The sequence below is a fragment of the Pyrus communis genome, chromosome 14, assembly GCF_963583255.1.
Source record: "Pyrus communis chromosome 14, drPyrComm1.1, whole genome shotgun sequence".
Lineage (NCBI taxonomy): Eukaryota > Viridiplantae > Streptophyta > Magnoliopsida > Rosales > Rosaceae > Pyrus > Pyrus communis.
The window spans coordinates 24,108,731-24,129,025 of NC_084816.1; the positions used below are offsets into that span (position 1 = coordinate 24,108,731).

Genomic DNA, 20,295 nt, shown 5'->3' on the forward strand with positions numbered 1-20,295 from the left:
CCTGAGTAACATGATAAACGGTTAAAAATCCAAAGCGCCCCTACAGATTCACAGAGGGCCGCGAACGTACTTTTACATGGGGATCTCCCAAAATTCTGTGTACGAAGTTACCCTCTCTAGAATACGGCCAACAATCTTCGTTCCCACATAAATTAGGGGTACAATTGTCAGTCGAAAAGGATGGTATTATTTCGATCCGCTGCCTCGTTATGGACTCAACGAGACCTGTCCCTTTTCATTCCGAGTTAAAATCGACGGCCCAGAATTGGTCCTTGCCAAGAGAAGATCTCAGCCCTTGGTTCGAGCTTGTCTTTATTAAATATTATTATATTAAAAAAGGGGAAAAAGCGTTACGAAAAGAATATATATTTGTATATTCGCTCAGAAACTTAGGTCTTAATCAGTTAATTAATTTTTTAATCCCATAGTTTAATGGTGTGCTGAGTTGGCCTGCACGTAAAGTTGATTTTTTATTGGTGAAAAATCGTGATTAAGATATTAAAAAATAATTGATTAGTTATAAATTAAAGGGATTAATTATTAACCCCACGCATGGTTCTCCGGGAATCTCTCTCCTTCTCGGGTGGAATGGCTTCCGACTCAGCTGTGTATATTTTTGCTCACATAATATTGGTATTCTATGTAAATAATAATAAATGAATTTTCGACAGACATTTGTCTATAAAGTTTAAGGAAAATTTTTATTAGACGATAATAAGGCCAATAATGTTTTATGTCACGGAATATTGAGTGATCAAGCACCATCATTTGAAGAAAAAAAAGTGTAACAGATATGAGAATGATTTGTTGAATGTGTGAGAATAAAAGAAATGATAAGATTAAGAACGAGGATATCCAAGACAATGTAAGAGTGACCGCAGTTGAATATAAGATGAGGGAAAATCGATTAAGGTGGTTTAGACATGTGAACTGAAGACCTACAAATGCTCATGTTCAAAAATTTGATTATGAGATAGAGACTCGAGACAAAAAGGGTAGGCGAGAACCTATGAAGATTTGGAAAGAAACTTTAAGGAAAAAAAGGAGTATTTTGAGCTAACGAAAACTTAGCTCAAAACCAAACGCAATAACGTTGTAAGATTCACACAATAGACCTTACTCAATGGACTATTGTTGTTGTTTATGTAACTTTTGTTATTGGTACCCATAAAAGTTCCACCACCTATTCGTTTCAAATATTTCCTCGAACGAATTCTAGGAGATATAAACAATATATTTTCAAAAAAAATCATACTCTTCATCTTCTTCGATGCAGATGTACAATTATAATATTTCAAGCTTATGACTTTGTTATAATGTTTTGCCCCATTGATTGATAATATATTTTATCTGTTATTTTTACCTACGAAGGTTTTGATGTATTATTTTTGTTTAAACCCATATAAATGAAGCTGCACGTCCGATGTCGATGATTAATTAGAGAAAAATATTTAATGCAAATTTAGTACACATAAGGTATACTAAATTTGTGACAGCTGAGCGAAAATATGCATGCTGGCACATAAAGCTACACATAAGTCATCGTTTATTTGTTTAAGCATAGTTTCACATGTTACATTTTTGTTAATGTGCATCAATCGAGTTTTACAATATAGTTTAAAAGTTAGCTAATAGATAACATGCATGTTAAATTATCAAAGATCGGGAGAAAAATCGTCTATATTGATAATATACATTTTATTTATATAGCAATTTGTCCTATATAGATAGTCATGTTGGAGAATTTTATGTATAGATTTTGTTATGAAACTTGATCATTCATTTGTTTATACCTTATAGGTTTAGAAGGTTATTCTCGCATTAAATAGTCTAGCATGTTACATTATTAAATATTGATGTGAATCAAACAAGTTTTACGACATAGTTTATATTATTGATTGATATATAATATGCATGTTATATTGTCTAAAATTAAGTGAAATATCACCTATATTAATAAAACACATTCTATTCAATCGGGTAATTGATTCTAACTCTGTTGTTGTGAGCATAGATTTTCATAAAGCGGTTCATCTTATTCAAATATTCACGACAAAAAAGTATTGTACGTATAGCTTAGGTTCCTATATATGAAACTTGTACATTTTCTTGGAGCAAGTAGGGTCGAGTAAGGTTTTCAATATTTACATCGAGGGTCCGGACAATAAGCATTTTCAATCGAGTTCACCATGATCAAAGGGGAGAGTTACATGTTATCAATGTATAAATGTAGGCCCTTAGCTTACATCACTATCAACTTTAATATTGTCACATAAGTCATATATTTTTATCTCCTTCTAGTATTATTCTACTGTTTTTTCCTTTCCCTCAGTCGGGGGCAACAATGTGGGGAGGGTGTTGGCCGTGGAGGATCCCAAACCTACATCACAAGTAAAATTAAAAATAAAAACCCCACATCCTATAATTTAACTTCTCACAAGAAGTTCAACTAAACTAATCAAAGAATAACACTATATATTAACTCTTTTTTTTATATCTCCATTTACAATATTTGGAATCTGAGATATTTGAAGGTTGCCTTTGTCAGATCCCTGCTCGGGGCGGATCACTTCCCGGGCCCGCTCCTCCACCGTAGCACGATATTGTCTGCTTTGGGCCCCGACCACGCCCTCACGGTTTTGTTTTTGGGAACTCACACGAGAACTTCCCGATGGGTCACCCATCCTAGGAATGCTCTCGCGCACTACTCGCTTAACTTCCGAGTTCCCATGGAACCCGAAGCCAGTGAGCTCCCAAAAGGCCTCGTGCTAGGTAGAGATGTGAATATACATTTAAGGATCACTCCCCTGTGCGATGTGGGATGTCACAATCCACCCCCTTTAGGGGCCCGACGTCCTCGTCGGCACACACGCGACCAGGGTTAGGCTCTGATACCAATTGTCACATCCCGGCCCGGGTGGGACCACTTCCCGGGCCCGCTCCACCACCGTAGCACGATATTGTCCGCTTTGGGCCTCGACCACGCCCTCACGGTTTTGTTTTTGGGAACTCACACGAGAACTTCCCGATGGGTCACCCATCCTGGGAATGCTCTCGCGCACTACTCGCTTAACTTCGGAGTTCCCATGGAACCCGAAGCCAGTGAGCTCCCAAAAGGCCTCGTGCTAGGTAAAGATGTGAATATACATTTAAGGATCACTCCCCTGTGCGATGTGGGATGTCACAGCCTTGATCTTTCACTTTTGTTGATAGAAAATCCTAACCCCTAAACCCTGAATTTGACGCCTTGACGCTTTACTTTTAACGTTGGGATATGATTTGAAAAATGTATCATTAACTTGCATATGATGAGATGTGTCAAGACCAATCCTTAATGAAAGATTAGGAAACACAAGTAGGGAATTAATGCAAGAATACTGTCCAACGACATCATTTCATGGAGAACCAGCTTGGTCTGCCATGATTTCCATGACTTGTTTTGCCCATCAATTGATACTGATTCATATCATATACATGCCCTGCACGTGATGGAAACCCCAAGTTCGATTTGTTAATTAACCACCTTTGTGTATTAGCATTTCTAATTAGTAGCTAGAGAGGAGTTTTAATTAGCTAAAGCAAAAGCTCTCCCTCTCTCTCTCTCTCTCTCTAATATTTCATGTGTAATTACTTGTCCCCGCAATTAAGTCCCAAAAGTCTACAACAGTATGCGTTATATGATTGATCTCTAACAGTATCTTATATGGCTGAAAATTCAAGCTTCTAGCTACCTAGAGGGGTGGCTAGGTATTGGCCATCAAATAGAAAATGAAGCAAACTTTTGTTGACCACATTTTTGAGAAAGAATAAAGGTTGATGTGTCCATTTAGATGGCTCCCACACTTAAAAAAAGAAAAAAAATACAGTTCGGTATATTAAATATCATAATATAAATGGTTGATTTTTATTTATTTTTTAAATAACAAACCACTTGTGTTACGACAATCCACACTTAGGAGAAGCATATAAGGTAATTACATGTTTACTTAGTGAATGAATATTGAAATTATTTTAAATTTTAACTTTTTTTTTCCATCTATTAGCATATATACAATTATAAATTATGTAAGTTGCGCATTATTATCTCAAATACCTAAAAAATGTTTTAAAAAGAAATGATAGTCGAACTCAGACAAATTTCTACTCTCCCCTAGTCCTCTCCTCACTTCCGGATTCACGACTTTCCCATGATTATGAAGCTTTGTAAAGTTTAATTACTCATTTAATTACCCCTTCCCTTTAGAGTAAATCATATTGTTTGTTTAAAAAAAAAAAAAAATTTGAAGCTACCATGATATAACTAGAGGATAAAGCTTCCTAACTACCCTAAATGCAAATATGGCCATTCAAATTAGTTGGAAGTAGTGCCTTCCTAGTCTTCCAATCAAATTTGAAAGCAGTTCATAAGCTTCCACCATTTAGTGCATTATCAAAGGAAAATATTTTCCTCAAATTACGTACAAAATGTGCCAAATATAGTGTGGTCGCTCTGACCCCATGAATCCCATTGGTGGTAATATAACCTACAATTGTAAGTAAGGTAACCCGAAAAGCGAAACCCTAGTTAGGGCACAACACAACACAGAAGCAGCCAAACCCCAGAAGCCTAAAAATTGTGGGGGGCCCTATGACAACAAAACTAAGAGCAGTCTCTGAGATTAGAGAGTAGAGGGTGGCAAAAGTCTGCCTGCCCTAGTGTGCCCGACCTGCAACGTCCAATCAAAACTTCAGTGACTCTCTCTCTCTCTCTCTCTCTCGGCGTGAACTTTTTTATCTTTCTACTGTCTGTGCATGGTTTTGACGCAGGAGAAGAACGAACTCACAAGGAAGCTTTTGCAAAAGTGACCGCTTTTGAGTTTATATGCAACGAGAGATCCTCTTTTATACGGTAAGGATTTACATACGTTACGTTATAGTTAATTCATTTGATGCAAGTTACTAATTTTTGTTTAGTAAGAAATAGTCTTAGTAGCGTTATTTGTCCTCTAAATGTTGGTGTGGCGTTCAAAAGTCAATTATCTCTTTAATGGACGCTTGACATGAGGCACGTGATGAACTAAACTAATAAGGAAGCACGCACCAACCAATCCTCCCCTCTTTGCTTTTCTTTGTGTATTTAGCAGTAAAGACTTGACAAATGGGTCGTGTTTGTCTTGTTCGTGTCATATTCTTAATTTTAACGGATGGTATCGTGTTAAATCTATTATCTAAACGAATTTTTAATGGGTGACCCAGTAACAACCCTATATGTTAACTAGTTAACACAAAATATGTTAGATTCGTGTCATTTCGTGTTAGGTTATTAGGTCGTCCAATAAATTGATGGGCCTAGTGGGTAGACTTAGCAAATGGGTCATATTTTTCGTATTCGTGTCATACACATTATCTTACCGTATCGTGTTGTGTTATACCAACTGTCTCAATAGGTTCTTACCGGTGACTATAACCTAATTTGTTAACGGGTTTACCATAACTTGTTATATCTTTATGTTGTTTCGTGTCAAGTTAATAAGCCATGCAATAAATTGTGAAGCCTAATTAGTACATAGGTGGCGACATCTTATGGGCATGCTTTTTCTCTTCTTAATCTACATGGTTAACTGGTTTTTTGCTCTTATGATCAGAGGTGGATTGTCTGCCCTCCCATTTCCATACTCTTCCCACGCCCTCTTATTTGTGTGGTCACGGTTAAGCCATGTCAACATTTTATATTCCTATTACTTTTTGTTTTATTATTTCTATAAAAAAAATTAATATAAAATGTTAACGTGACTTAACCGTGACCACACATCACAGGAGGGCTTGGGGAGAGTATGGAAATGAGAGGGCAGACAATCCACCTCCCTTATGATCTTATCATTATCATTTCTGAGGGAAACGTGTTTTTATCTTGGGGAATTATTATTAGCATTCTAAAAATCTCATTTGACACTCCAAACTTTCCATAATTAGAAAAAAAAAAATACACTTATAAGAAATGTAAAATGAAAATTTTGAAGTGCTAATAATAATTTTCTTTATCTTTTTCTTTCTTTTGTATTGCTTTTTTCACAGTTACATACGTAGCCTGAGGTAAGGCTTTTGAAAAGAAAAAGAGCTTGAATTTTACCAAAATTTTCAGCCTTTGCCATGCGTGTTGACACGTGGCGCAGTGGGTATCATTTACCTAATTTCGTACGTTGATATAAGTAAACACGATTAAAATGTGGGTTTGAAATTCTCATAAACAAAGATTAGGGTGGGCACAGTAGTGGGTTGAATGACTGATCCAACCAAAACTGGTTAGATTTGGTATTGTAAACTTCAAAATTTAATGAGCCAAAAAAACTTGTAAATTTAATTTTTGAGTAAAATTACCTTAAAGTATTATTAACTCGATTGAAATCAACTCGAATATCAATAATCCTTAAGCATGCATGCACGTTACACGTAGACTACATAGACTACATAGACATATACATAAAATCTAATAATTATTAAACACACCTGTTCATTTATACTTTAGTTAAACAATGAAATTTAAATATTCAATAACAAACACTGATTCTACAACATTAAATTTACATGTTTTAACCCAATATGACATGTATTTTATTTGTCACTGATAAACACTTTAGGAATAAGAAAGAAAGTAAATCCCAACCTGCGGAACACACTCAACCCAACCTGCCTTAGAATGGTTTGGGTAGGTGGGTTTGTTCATTTTCTTGGGTGGAAATGAGTTTCAATAACGCCAATTTGAGCCTAATGAGTTGGCTAATTGGTTGAAGTCCAACCCGACCAACCCACTTCTCACAAAGATGATCTATTTGTCAATTTCATATTGTAAAATGTGACTTTGATATGTTAATTACGATTCTGGCACGTCTGTATAAGTCCATTAGAGTTTTAAATGAGTTTTTTGTATGTTATTTATGTAACTCCCATGATAATTGATAGTGTTAGGAATAAAGAATTCAAGAATCAAATTGTTACTAATTAAGTGCATTAATAGTTGAGTTTATTAGTTTTCTTTTCATTTTCAAAGTGTTGTTTCGTATTTGTGGTTATGCAAGAAAATTGTGAACATATGTTAAATTATAATTAACAAATAAGTGATATATAGTGCATTACATACAAAATCATTGTCTGACACATACACATAACTGACATTTTTCACCCGTCCATTGTAAAGACTGAATTTACTGGTAACTAAGCATACCTTAGTTGCATGGCATGGGCTGTTGAGTGTTTTCCCCTACATAATTCAGGGGTTCGTGCGAGAATTCAAGTATAGAATGATAAGCCTTCAATAACACAATGGATAAGCCTATCTAACAAGTCTCCCAACTTTACTTGGTAATAACCATACAAAAACGTCAATCATTAGTAAAAAAAAAAAAAAAGATGATTTTGAGTTTCTGCAGAAGCATTTATATGGAAACGATTACAGTAACTGATTTAAAAAATCTGGAAGAAACGGTCATGACAACCTCTAGTCTGTATGTAAGTAGCTCCGCTCTGTTGCCTTCATTTTTCTCCTCTTACGTATTCATTTTTCAACTATTTAATTAAACTAGTCAGAGAAAAACTAATGGTCATATCTAAGGAAAACATATACAAAAATTAAAAGATGATATACAAAAATGGCTCCCCAGTTACAAACATGTCTCAATTAGTAAGGAGACGAGATGCACAAAATCTAATCCTATGGTAAATAATCTTTGGATGTTTTTAGTTGACATGCACAATCAATCATGCATAAAAATATATGTACTGTAATTAATTTGTTAAATGTATATGTAAAGAGATGTTTTCAATCTCAGCCTTCCTATAACTTTCTCTGCTGCATATTATCTTACTCTACAAATGTCATATTCGGAACTTTGATTCTTTTTATCGTTATTGAAAGATCATTTCTAAAAAAAACTCATTCGATTGGGGGATCGTTTAGCTTTTCATATGTGCCAAACAAATTGACAACTATGGTAACAGATAACATCTTTGTGATGAACCTTCAATTTGTTTTAATTCATGTAGATGACTATACGGTCTCCAGATCAGTACGAATAATATATAAATGCGGTTGCCTTTGACATAAGTACAATCAAATATAGCACATCATCAAGTAAAAGAAATAATTTCTTACATGTAATAAGCCAAACAGTATCCAACTAATTATACTGTACAAAAAAGGCAGCATCACGTTGATAGTGCATGGTCATAAATGTGAGGTAATATTTTCATACAATGGGTGCATGGAAGTTATTATATTTCTTTTATTTGAGTAATTTTAGGTTCCAGTAGGTGAAACCTCACACCAAAGATGTTGTCATGACTTTTGAGTTATCAATTCCATCCGTAGGTTTTGAGAAGTTTATGTCATGGGCCAATTGCACTTTTTGGTTGAAGATAACTTGTCAGCTGTCGTGGTCCTAAATCTTGAATCTTCAAATTAAACCTAATCAATTGATGAACTGATTGATCTAGTTGAATTGATTAAGCTACCAATGTCCCTTTAGCATTAATTTAAGGGTTTTCTTTTTATAGCTAAAATAGTCTTGAAAATGACATAACTCTTCACTTTGGTCCTCGAAGTGTCACTAAATTTGTCCACCGTAAATCATTTTAGTCATTTCGTAAAAAATCTGTCAATTCTTGTTGGTTTTTCACGGAATAATCAAAATAATTTATGGTAAACGAGCTCAAGAAACAGTTCTATTGAATTCCCTGTCAGAAACTGAATCGAGTAACCATTTTAACTAAAAAGCTTAACTTAATGATCCAACTATAAAAGTGGAGTGGACCACTTCTCCTTTCTCTTTCCAAAGCATACTTGATACCAAAGCTTTTAATTTGCCAAATTTTGGGGACCAGTTTGTGACATTTTTTGGGTTTGTTCTTCTTCTTAATGTGCCATATGGGCAAAGGCCCATCTCCACAACCCTCACATATCTTGGCCCTATAGCCCATTTCATACGTGGGGATCTTAATTAACTTTGTATAGTTTCTAAAACTTTATTTTTCTTAGTACATCAATATATTTTTACATGAAGGGAATAGGAAGTTCGGTTAACATTTCACTTTCTAAACTCACGTACTATTTTATTTCAAGATAATATATCCGTTATATTTTTCATCCATTGGTTTGTTAAGAGCTGACATGGCTACCAAATTTGTGCCATGTGGCCAAAAAAATAATTTTTTATACATTAAAAATATTATAATAATTAACCCTATTTATTTAAAAAAAAAAAAAAAAAAAAAACAAAACCCAAACCCACACCCAGATTCCCTTCCTTCCTCTCACCTCTCTGCAACCCCCGACCCACTTCTCCCTCCGCTTCTCTAATGGCTTCCTCCTCCCTATCCCTCATCTTCCCCCATAATGCCTCAAGAAGCTCGCCGCCGACAAGGCCGTTGAGTACGTCAAATCAGGAATGGTCCTCGGCCTCGGCATTGGCTCCACCGCAGCTTTCGTGGTCTCCAAGCTTGGCGAGCTCCTCAAATCCCGTGAATTGAAGGACATTGTTGGAGTCTTGACTACCAAGTGCACGGAGGACCAAGCTTGACAGTTGGGTTGACGGGGCCGATGAGGTCAACCCAAATCTCAATTTGGTCAAAGGATGCGGCGGAGCTCTGTTGAGGGAGAAGATGGTGGAGGTGGCGTCAAAGAAGTTTGTGGTGGGTTTTTTTGGATGGGAGGGGAGGTGAACAGCTGGGTTTTTGGGTGGGATGGGGGATGGGGTGTTTGGGTTGCAAGGAAGGGGAAGGGGTCGGGAAAGAAGATGGTTCTTTTTAATTTTTTTTAATTTTTAATATCTATTAATAGGGTAAATTATTATAATATTTTAAATGCATAAAAAAGTTATTTTTTGCCACATGGCACAAATTTGGCAACCATGTCAGCACAAATGTGGATTCCGTATTTGACACATCATCATTTCACGGTTTACTTAACAGATTTTCTAACGGATATATGAAATTGAAATAAAATGATAAGTAAATGTATAAAATTGAAATGTTTTAAAGATATTGTAAAGAATTGAAATTGATCCCAAACTTGAGGGGGTAAAATGTAATTTACCCAAGTTTTTACTAACTTTTTTTTTTTTAGCCGTTGAATCAAATTTTAAAGGTCTGAATTACTTGATTCCTGAACTTTGGAGGAAGAGATCCGGAAATGATCTCTTTCCATTCTAGAAAGGACAAATTTGGGGAAAAAGATAAAAATGAAAAGGAGAGTGCTGGAAAGCAGGCAGATTGTCTGCCCTTCCCATCTTCTCCTATTTGTGACGTTATGGTTAAGCCACGTTAACATTTTATATTCCTATTGTTTTTTGTCTTAACATCTTTATTAAAAAATCAATATAAAATATTGACATGACTTAACCGTGATCGCACAAAATAAGAAGGAATGAGAAGGTCACCCAATAGGAGGGCAGACAATCTACCTCCTGCTATAAAAACGGTGAGTGAGGGAGTTCTTTCTTCTTTTTCCTCTCTCCACAAACGGTCTCTGATTATGGAGGGAGTCGAAGACGCGGCGTCGGTGATCAACTCAGCCAATACTCGGCAGCCGCCGTTTCTGAACAAGACTACGATTGGTGGATGACCCCTCCACCTGCGCCGTCGTCTCCTGGAGCAACGGCAACAAGTAACAACAGCTTCTTCGATCGTCTGGAACGTTCCCGAGTTCTGGAGGGACATCCTGCCCAAGTATTTCAAGCACAACAATTTCTCTAGCTTCGTCATGCAGCTGAATAATTATGTGGGTTTTCTTCCCTTTCTTAAATTTTGATTCTTTGGGGCTTTTTCTGCATTTAATATGTTGTGAACCCTTTGTTTTAGTTGTTATTGCCAACATAACTTAGTTGATTATATTATTATTATTTCTCAAGGGAATTGTTATTAGCAAAAATCTCATTTTAAACTCCAAACTTTATATATTAGGAAAGAAAAATACATTTGTGAGGAGATGAGCGTAAAATGAGATATTTAGAGTGCCAATAACATTTTCCTTTCTCAAATTCAAAAGAATTAGGGACGTTTTAATATGGTTAACTATGAGTGACTTGATTCCGTTCTAGTGCGCGGGAAGTATAACTTATGCGGCTATAAAATAAAAGGAATTTAATTGGTAGTACAAAATTCAATTTATAATGTTAGTCAGTCTCGGGATTAAACTTTTGGGGCGTACAAATGATAATTTTCATTACTGGTATTTTTTTTTACGGACTATAATAGCAGTGGGGTAAATCATTAAATGTTAGATGAAAAAGAGATCGATGAGGATCAAGCTCCACCAGAATGCATAAATATGATTGTACAGCAGCACAACAATTAAGCAAAAAAATTATTCTGCACGTCGCACAGAAAAATCAAAGAGAGAAATGGGTTTACGATTCACCTCACACATGAAATTCTAACTTTAGTCACTGCTAATTACTTTCTAATACTAAGAGATCGGCTTAGGAGTAACAGTGGAAGCACAAAAAGTGACAGTCCTCAGATATATACCACCAGAGCTTCTGCCAGGGCGGTGTTAGAGTAATTAAAACCCTAATCGAAGTTCGCTCACTGTTGATAAGATCTGATTCAACCTTGACTTAGATGCAGAAAGTGGAGGCTACTGCCCTATTTATATAACTAGCAGATAATGCTATTCACTCACTTATTTTTATCTATCAAACATTTTTGTTATTTTCTGTCGTTGATTTTTTATATTCAGTTAATATAACGTTATGTATAAAAGTTCAGAGACGTGTTAGAGATCAAAAGTGGTCGTGTGAATGACACTACCCATAACTAGCCACATGATCAAGTGCCGGCTGGCAAAATGTAACAAACTTCTATGATTACCAACTGTTTTCGATTTCTGCGGGTACTGTGAATTTCGTAAATATCCAATCTTTTATTTTTGCCTCCAATTTAGTGACGATGAAAAGTCGTCGATTTTGTTCGATTAGGGTTTCAGAAGTAGATTTTTGGATCAAACACTAGATCGCTGCTGATGATGAGAAGCATAAAGGCCATAACCAACGGCGACGTATATGCGCAGTGTGTGTGTGGATTCATATTTCCTCCCCATATATGGGTCGTTCGTTGGGATGGGGAATGTGCCAATATGCTAATCTGAGGCCCCATCTTTCTTTCAAACTCCGTTTTATAAATCTTAAGGGACTATGATTTCCGAGAAATTGCAAGAAAGCAACAGAAAATAATTCAACTTTTTTCTTCTGATTGAAGAATTTAAAATCCATAATGTTTCAGTATACAACGTATATTACCGAGTTTTTATCTTAAAACAACTTTGCAGAGTCGAGAGTGGACTCAAATTGATTAATCCTCTATGTGGCAACCACAAAGAACATAAAAAAAAGCAATAATCATCGACATAGATTGTCATAATAGATCAGTAGTAGCAGATCCAAAACTGCAGAATACATAAGCCATTGCTAAGTAGTGAGACCACACAAACTGCTAGGCGGCACAAGCATACACAAAAAACAACTAAGCCGAGAAGGAAATCACCGTCGACTTATCTCCACAACAAAGTAGCAGGGCACGCTGGTCCCAAGCATTTGCAACGCCACCGGATATGCACTAGTCACGACTCAATCAGGGTGTATTTCTCACATATTTGGTCAATGAAGGCGATTCGATCACATATGGCCATGTGTGTGGAACCATCAACGAATCAAGCTAGATTCGCAACAGATGTAGCCCTTGGAGGGTGGATTGGACTCGAATATGAAGCAAGGAAGCGACTTAGCAACTAGAACGTCAACATGGAGATGATTTTGACCCACCACAACCCAAGCATGACTCAAACCCATGAATCTATCCCCAAAAGACAACATAGAGATGGTTTTGAGAATGGAACTCCATTCAAGCATGGAGGGTTGCTCACAAAATAGTGAGAAGAGAGATGGGAAAGGGGGAGCCGCAGGGAGGGGGGAAAGAAGGGGGGCTGCCTCCTGTTAGACCAAGTCAGAGTTATCAAGAATCCAGCTCATGTTTAAACTCTAAAGTCTGTTATTCAGGAATGCAGTCCTTATCCAAGGATAACTCTGATAGTTTTAGATTATTTTTAAATGTTTGAAAGTTTGATTTCACAGATGTTGTATTATTCAAATTCAAATATTGCCGTCTAAATAGGGTTGATAAACTCCTGATGTAATCTCAAAATTATTATAAATACACGCAACCCATCAGTTGATGGGTATGCACGTTCTGAGCTGGAAACCTGAGAGTTCTAAAGTTTTACACCTCCTACACCGAGCCGTAACAAGAGGCCGGTGGTTAGAGGAGCTTTAGTTAGGGTTTGGTGTTTGGGTTACAGGGGAGATGATATGCGAGAGGTTTTTCAGAACTGGTGTTCCTATTCGTTCAGCTTCATTGGAGCGTCCGATTCGCACACAATGCGAGTTCACCCTTTTCATTGTTGTAACACTTGGACTTGGATTAGATGCAAGTTCGCCCTTTTCATTCTTGTAACTAATGCGTGGATGGGTAACACCAAGTGGCTGTCACACTTAAAATTTTCAACTCATCAAGAACTGATCTCAAAGTCGGGGAGTGATCCAATCCCACTAATTCTTCGTGGCCAAAAATATCAGTTGTTAAAAAGAGTTGTTTACGGTTTGCTACTAAAAGTGTGTAAAAGTTAAAATTTATTGCAAGGAGATCAATGTGTTTATTTCATTATGCTTAGGCTTCACTGGATGGATTCTAATTTATTGCTAGTTTCATTAGAGCTTGCAAACCTGCATGATGTGAATTCACCCTTTTCATTGTTGTCAGTAACATATTTATTGGCAACACAATGTGACAACGATCGGATACCACTAATTCTTATCTATCTCTTGACTCGAAATTGGAGCAAGTTTGAAAAAGGATCTTAGAGTGTCTAGGGTTGGGCTAGGAGGGTCTCCTAACGCCTTTGTTTTTTCTTCTCATCGGAGTTATTTCACAAATGGTTCTTTTTATCCGGGGATTGGTGGAGGACATCTAGATTATGATCCCTATGAGACTTGTATCGAATCTATGTCACCGACTCTAGTTCATGGACCTGTCATGCAGATTGGTCATTTGTTTAGCTGAACTTTGATCAAATTGGGAAATTACAACTGGTTCTATAGGGGAATTTTTAATATTATTGACTTCATGACCTAATTGTAAATTGTAAGCAGATCAGTGATGCAAGTTAGAATAGTAGGTAGACAGATTGTCTGGTTTGACTTGCAGGCTTGGTGGTAATAGTTATTAGAAGAGTCTGTACATGAACTTCGAATATGCTTTGACTTCTACGGTAAGTAATCTCTCAGACTGCCTGCCTGCATCTGTTCCCATTTCCCACTTCCCACGTTGATTTTGTTTACATACAGTCAACTGAAAACTTGTTTAGTTAGCTTTGATATTCTGTTCTCTATTCGGATCAGCTACATCTAGGCAGTCTTACTATTGTTGTCTCGACTGGGTGGTGGCTGCGGCTGTTAAATTGTGAGATAGAGGGCTAGTGATGGATCCTGGAGGACCTGGTGGGGGAGGACCGGGCGGTGGTGGTCCTGGAGGTGGTGGCTGGGGAGGCCCAGGCGGTGGTGGATGGGGAGGCCCTGGACCTGGAGGACCTGGTGGATGGGGCGGCCCTGGACCTGGGGGACCTGGTGGATGGGGCGGCCCTGGACCTGGCGGATGGGGGCCAGGGCCTGGGGGACCTGGCGGATGGGGGCCAGGGCCTGGGGGACCTGGTGGATGGGGACCCTGGCCTGGAGGACCTGGTGGCTGGGGCTTTGGCATGGGAGGTCCTTGGGGTCCTGGTTTCATGGGAGGAGGACCTGGCTTTTTTGGAGGGTTTGCTGATGGATTATGCAGCATGATATCTTCTTGGTAATTACGATTTCTGAACACACCCTTATAGCATTTTTGTTTCTGATCATTATTCTTATGCGCCATTCTGATGTTTATATGATGTGTTATTTTGACACTGCTTGCAAAGTTTGTCGTTTCAGCGATTTTAATACTTCTCAACTAGCATACTGAACTCTACTTGCGAATGCACAAAAAAGTTCTAAATATTCAGTTTTGGAGTTTAGATAAAAGAGGAGTGTTAAAATCGCTTCCCTTAAATATTCGAAGGTAATGAATTGAAATCTGAAGTGTTTACTTCTTGTTATTGCTGGGGAAACTGGAATATTGCAGCTTCTACTTCTTGTGCTGCTGCGGTTTGCTGCATGAATGCTTCGGCGGCGGTCCTCATGGTGGATATGGTCCTCCCGGAGGACCTCCTCCCTACTGAATCTTGTGATGCCAATTTGTTTTACCACTACACTGTTTATTTTTAGAAGTGTGTTACTTTATTCATTGACCAGGGTACAGAGTGTGAATTCTGAATCATTTTGTTAAAACTATTCCTTTGAATAATCTTGTTCTTTTATCTCTTCCAAATTGATGATGTACTGACTGAGTAATCCTCTTGAGAAAGAATATCGTTCTTTTTCTCATCAAATTCAGAAGTCCGTTTGCATTTTTTCCAATTTCTTTTTCCAATAAAATAACGGATTCAAATCATTCTATTTACATGAGTGTTTTATATTAAGAAAAAAAAATCCAACTACAAGCATACTACAAAATCTGCCAACCTTTATGTCAAAGGAATTGTGAGATAGAAAGGAGTTCAACGACTTGTTAGAGATGCTCATGTAGAAAGCACTCTGCTCATAACGTTTTGCTACAAGCACATGATTTTTATTGAAATTTCAAGTGCTGAGAAGAACGTTTAAGTTGTCCATCAAACGCTGTTAGAAGTGTCATTTTACAAAGCATTTTGCCTCTTCTGATCAATGGGGTTCAGAGGGAGCTAGCAGTGCCTAGTGCCTACAAGTCATAAATATTATTCTATGGCTGGCAGGACTCATGAAACCATCATAAAACATTTTCCAATAGTCATCACAAAACTAGCTCTCGTTAGCGAGGTGGGCCGGAATGCTACCGGAATTTGGATCTCGCTAACGTCGTTAGCGAGGTATCATCTTGCCTAAATCCCATGGGACAGTGCCCAGATCATCCTACCACGACCACAACTCATCACCATTCCTCATCACAATTAACACATAGTCAATGTTATAAAAGACGCTAGGCGCTAGTCGGGTGGTAGTTGGGGCCTAACGCCCAGGCGGCTAGGCAGGCACCTAGGCTGATTTAAGAATATCTATTATATTTCGTGTAAATAAGTGTCTGTTTATACTTAAAATATATACAATTCCATCATAAACTACAAAATCAATTAACATATATATTATGAAGTATTGAAACATAGTGAAAACATGGGAACAAGCATATAAAGTGTGTTCATTTAAGTATTTAACAAGTCTTTTACAATTTATTGAAAATAAAATAAAATGCAAAATGATAGTTATCTATTTTCTGTCTAAGTGAGTCACAACCTAGGTTGGTGCCTAAGCAAGTCTGAGCGGGATAGGTGGGTGCCTAGACGGTCTAGGCGGGCGCCTCAGCAAGTCTAGACGCCATTTCTTAATTTCCAAACGCCTAGACATTAATTGGAGCGATGGCCAGCCCCCTAGCGCCTAGGTGGTGCAAGACGGGGATTTTTAGAACACATAGCTATTTGAGTTATGTCAATGAGTTCAAGAGCCAAATAATCAGCAAAAGATCAAACGCCATTACCAATAGGCCATACATTAAGCGCGCAGTCGCAGGACGAGGAGGCGCAGGAGAGGAGGATCTTCAACGTCCGGTGGTGCTGTCCTCCACGTAACCAATCTGTTTAAAACCAATTAATGTTGCCGGTACAGAACCCAAAAAGAACCTGGCCAAGTAATGTTGAATTGAATTGACCCCAAGGTCCCCAAGTTATAAATATATATATATATATATATATATATATATATATATATATCTAGTTTTATTGAGCGGATAGAAATAGGATTGTGTAAACATATACTGTGCGGCCTAAAGCTTAACCCTTAACAGTCCATGAACAGTGGAACGAGGTCCCCTCTAACAAGTCGACTGTAAATACATACCTTTTGCTTACAAGTTTCCAACTTTTTCAATCTCCAGACATCCATACCAACAAACAGGAGATGAAAATGTCTGAAATTAACAAATGAGAAATTAATTAACAGTCGCGCTACGTCTTTATCCAAGTTTCATGTATTAATTTGTATATATTTACAGATTTACCAACAGTTGTCGCTGCAGTGTGAAAACAAAACACGATCACATGACGATCTTTGTCCATGTATGCGTGTTCCAAGTATAATTTGTACATCAGAACATGCTTGTGCAATTGTGTCTCATTTATTAGAACTAATTTTTAAGAACAACCCATTAATTACTACGCTAATTGTTGATGTTCATGATTGGCAGTGAGTACAGGGACAACATTTTCCTGGGTGGCAACCAGGGTTGCAATTTTATTGGTTGGGGCAGGAATCATAGGACCAATAACTTCATGATCAACCATAGGAACAAGGGGTTCACTTGTGTTACGAAACAACTGTCTGCGAGCGTTTGGGAATAAAGGGGCCATTGGTGATTAGGTGTGATACTGTGATTTAGAGAGTTTTTCAAAACTAGTGTAAGTCACAAAAACTCTTCATTTGATATTTATAATTGAAATTATAATAGAGGGCAGGGCACTTTTAAGTTCACACCCACTTATTGTCAAAAAATTTAATTCGGGTTTCAGCAATTAATAGTCTCTAATGGGAGTCTCCTTACAAAATCATTGAACTTTGACCACACAATGTATATGCCAATCTCATCAACCATGAATTCCAAATCTGCCGAATTATAGACTGCCAAATTATTAACCGCTAGCCAATTTTTTTATTTGGTAATAGAAACACCTGGCTATTTTTTGTGGCTAGGGGCTTACCTCCATAAGGGTATATCATTTAATTAATGGTTGAGCGGGATTACTAGGCGGGAGGTCTTCCCGCTCGCCTTAACTTTCTACAAAAATTTAAAGATTGGATTTCAAAAATTAAACGTGTATGTCTTTATAGCTATCACTTTATACACTTATCTTGTTTAATTGCATCAAGCTATCAACTCAAACAAGAAAATATTTGAGGGCAGAGAGGTTTCATTGAAGCAATTGCAGGAGGTATCTACTACATTTCTCTTCTTACCAGAAAATTAATTGTAGAATTAAATAGAAATGCTTTTGTTTACATATGTTAATTTAACGCACTTGTCTTGTGTTTACATGAAAGGTAGTTGACCAAGCTAGTGTGGTTCAGGAACAATAACTCACTTGCATCAATGTCGCTTGACGATGGCATCAAAACTCAACCACCGACATTCAACCTAATGGAACATGACCACATAGATCATTTAATGGTTCCAAATAATGTCGAAGGGGTCGTGGATGAACGTCATCTTATGACCCGTAGAGCACAGGGTCCTAGGGGAATAAATAGGCCACGATGAGCACCCAATGGTACAAAGGAGCTGATGAAATTTAATGACAAAGGGCATCCGGTAGAACCTTCTCATACTATTGCAAGATTTTCTAGGTTCTTAGGAATGCTATCTCAAGAATCATCATATTTTCCAATTAATATAGTTGATTGGAGGAATTTCTACAAGGCTTCAAACATGGATCGTGCATTACAAGGCAAGTCTTAATAAGGCATACTATACTTCATTTCTGCACTCACCATTAGAGGAGAGGTTCCATTGTCATGATCGCCATGTCAACCAAGGCCAATGGAAATTGTTAGTGCAGCTATGGAATACTGTAGATGCTCAGGTACAACACACAATCAACAAATTTCTTCCTTTTTTATACACCATATATGCTTGATTTAGTTATGATATAATGAAGGTTTATAAATGTTTGGATTATATGTATTGGAAATTAGGATTAATTTCCTTCAACATAGCCTAACTAATGAATGATAAACTTGACATATGCAGAAGCGTGCTACATCATCTAGAAACAAAAGAAATGCGCTAAAAATAAATCACACGACTGGAACCAAGACTTTCGCGTAAATCAGACACGAATATGTAAGGCTCTTCCAGTTGTTTTGTGTTATGTTAACTTAAATACATGTTAGTGCAAATGGAATGAAGGTGAATGTTGATGTTAAGATATGAAATAATGTGTAAATTAGTTGTTTGACATTTTATGTTTACAGGAACAAGTTAATGGAAGCAAACCGAATTGCATTACATTCTTTATGCTAACACATACTCGGAAGAGTGGGGAACCGGTGGATGCTCGGTCAATTGAAATAATTGTAAGTATGCCATCAACTACCAGTTGCTACTATTTATATGTAGGTGAGATATATAAAAGGTTTGTGGATTCTGAATGATAGTGGTTTAGATTAATTGCTATTTAATGTCAATGAAACAAAGAGCATAAGCCACCGGAAGCTTGCATTAGTTAATACAGTGGAGTAATGAAAGAGTTCCCATGCATATGAGTTTATTGGTATGCACTATAGCTCAAAGAACAGAACATTCACTCATATTACTAGTATTATTGTGAAACATGGTTGGAATATCGTTGATTTAATAGAATTACAAATTTATATAGAGTGCATATACATTAGTAATTAATCTTGTCAGATAATTGCAGGGTGATTTCAATAGAAAGCTGAAATTGTATGAGGATAGGAATGAGATCGTAACTGATGAGGTTCGCCATATTGTGTATGCTGATGTATTGGGGCCTGAGAGAAGCAACCGTGTCAGAGGGTTTGGGACATGTGTTGTGTGGTCTGATGTGCCAGGTATCATAACTGAGAAAAAGGGAATTTCTAGAGAGGTTGAAGCACTTTGAGCATCATATAAGATGCTAAGAAAAGCTGCTAATATTGAAATTGAGAGACTTAGGATGGAGGCAAGTGAGAGAGGTGCTTGCACAATTGAGGAAAAAACATATTGATTCAATGGTGGCACACAAGAGATGGCTGGACTTGAAAGTGGAGACCATGAAGCGTGAAATGAGGGCTGAAATTATGTTCGTGTTGAAGAATGTTGATGGAGACATGATAGAACCAAATGGAGTTGATGTGATTCAAGTTTGTCTCATTAGAATTGAACTATGAACTGATTTGGAAGGTTTTGTTGTGGTGCAGAATATTGGCATGGATGATGAGATTGGGTATAATCCATGCATGATGAATGTTACTGGCATCAGTAAGTGAAAAGTTAACTATGATTCTTTATGTGAATTTTACTTGATGTATATACTAGAAATGCCATAGGGAAGGCATATAACCAATTGGGTGGATTTTGTTAGTTATCAGATTGATGTGCATTGGATGTGCA

General features: G+C 37.2%; 1 long non-coding RNA gene across 1 annotated transcript; it reads left to right on the forward strand.

Annotated features, from left to right (window-relative positions):
• Window positions 1-14,713: 14,713 nt before the first annotated feature.
• On the forward strand, window positions 14,714-15,508 carry LOC137716437 (uncharacterized). The gene is made up of 2 exons (XR_011065675.1): window positions 14,714-14,871; window positions 15,184-15,508. It is a non-coding gene; the product is annotated as an uncharacterized lncRNA (long non-coding RNA).
• Window positions 15,509-20,295: the final 4,787 nt, after the last annotated feature.